The 2,055-nt window shown below is 43.2% G+C and overlaps 1 long non-coding RNA gene across 1 annotated transcript; it reads right to left on the bottom strand.

The window, feature by feature from the left end:
• Positions 1-2,042, bottom strand: LOC129468478 (uncharacterized). Its single transcript, XR_008652678.2, has 2 exons — positions 1,528-2,042; positions 1-1,148 (listed from the first exon to the last, which is right to left on the bottom strand). It is a non-coding gene; the product is annotated as an uncharacterized lncRNA (long non-coding RNA).
• Positions 2,043-2,055: the final 13 nt, after the last annotated feature.

Consider the following 2,055-nt stretch of genomic DNA (forward strand, 5'->3'; position numbering starts at 1 on the left):
TTTGGATCTTTGAAGTTTTTACTCCAGAGCTTTCATTTTAAGAAATTACAAAAAAGTTATAAGTACAGACAGAAACATTTTCCCCGTAATAATTTGAGATTAAGGTGACCATTTGACACCTTATCCCCTGCCAAACACGCTGATTTACTTTCCAACAAACAAGGATATCCTTTGATGTAACTTAACAGGCAACCACGAAAATCAGGAAATTAACATGGACCCATCATTACCATGGCATCATAGGCCCCATTTAAACTTTTCCAACTGTCTCTGTAACTTCAGGCAAAAAGATCCAGTTCAGAATCATGTGTTTAGTTGTCATGCCTCTTTGGTACCCTTCAGTTTGGAACAGTTCCAGGGTCTGTCTTTGATTTTCATGACCTTGGCACTTTCTAAGATTACAGTTTTGTATACAGCGTGTCTCTTTATGTGAGTTTGTCTGATGTATCCTCATGATTACATCCAGGTTATGGATCTTTAGCAGGAATATCACAGGGATGATGTTGCAATCTTCTCAGGGCATCCTATCAAGTGCCACATAACTTCACTTTGTCCCATTCCTGACAATGGAGACTTTGATCACTAAATCAGAGCCTGCACTCTTAACTACCCCATGACAGTCCACAAAGGTCCCTTCTTCAGAAGCCACAGAGTGAGTTCCATTTGGTGAAGTAAATCCACTAGCATCAGGCCCTCATGATCAAAGTAATTGCAGCTCCATAAAATCTGCTGTAAAGCCATAAACATAGCTACAAAAAAGCCAAGCTTATGTATGCTTTTGGCTTTTGGGCTACAAACAGATGTAAATACATTCAGGCACAGACTAAAAACACTTTTTTCTCCTTTGTTTCCCTTACTCTGCTCCTGGCGGGGCTTGTAGTCTGTTAGACCCTCTCTCCCGGCCTTCAATGCTAAAACCACATTTTCTATTTCTTTCCTGAGTACATACTATGTGTCAGGCACAATGATTCTACATGTCACTAGGAATACAGAGATCATTAAGACACAGTCGTCATTCCTAAGCAGCCCATATTTAACTGGGTACACAAAAATTATTGTTTAATTCTTAACAACTACTTGATGGTAGACTTAAGTATTTGACTCCAAGTCCCGTGCTCTTTTTACATTCCAACAATTGCCTCTTGAATCTTTTCATCACATAGAGCAGAGAGAGAAAAATTAAGCAAAAATTAATAGCTAACACTTCTTCAGCACCTACTGTTACCAGGTACGGTTTTCATTGCCTACAGTTTTATCTTATTGAATCCTTAACCATTTTGCAGAAGAGAAAACAGGCTTAGATGTAATGACTTGCCCAAGGTCCACAGCTGCTAAATTGCTGAGTCAAGGTTGGAACTCCAGAGCCTGTGGACACTTAAACGTCTACAAGCAGTCCTTGGGCTAGTGAGGGCTTCCCAGGGAGGGCCCATGACTGTTCTGCTCATTGTATCACATTGGCCTAGCACAGGTGAGGGGCACTCAGTATATTTTAATTAGATCAATGAATAAATGAATGAATTTACCAACCTGCTGGAAACGAAAAGAATGCAAACAGCTCCTGGATAGAATACTTGGGAACTCTAGAGTTTGCCCATTCATTCCTTCATTCCCTCTTAAACTCCTGCATACAGGCCACTGCCCTGTGCCCACGACGGTGCTTACACCGACAGCGTCAAAGATACAGGAATCAGAGTCTTGACCTTCATTATTCCCATTTGAATGCTGTGTCCTAGGCCCCCTATTGCCTCACAGTATTTACCACAACTACCCTATGGGCTAATCCTACATCTCTATTTTACGGATTTACAATCTCAGAGTGGCAAAGTCTCCTTAGGCCAAGGTGGCTCAGCGGATTCCACACCAGTCATCACAGGCTGAGCGTCACAGTACAAAGCGGGCGCGGCAGGGAGGCCGATTCCGCGGGGAAACCACTCCCCAGCTATTCTAGGCCTTGCAAATCCACCCTTCCTATGTAAGACCCCAACCAGCCGCTCTACAGCCATATCAGCCGTAGCGTACCACGCTGCCCTGGCAGCCAGCAGGACATCCGCTGCC

The sequence above is a fragment of the Symphalangus syndactylus genome, chromosome 18 (genome assembly GCF_028878055.3).
Source record: "Symphalangus syndactylus isolate Jambi chromosome 18, NHGRI_mSymSyn1-v2.1_pri, whole genome shotgun sequence".
Lineage (NCBI taxonomy): Eukaryota > Metazoa > Chordata > Mammalia > Primates > Hylobatidae > Symphalangus > Symphalangus syndactylus.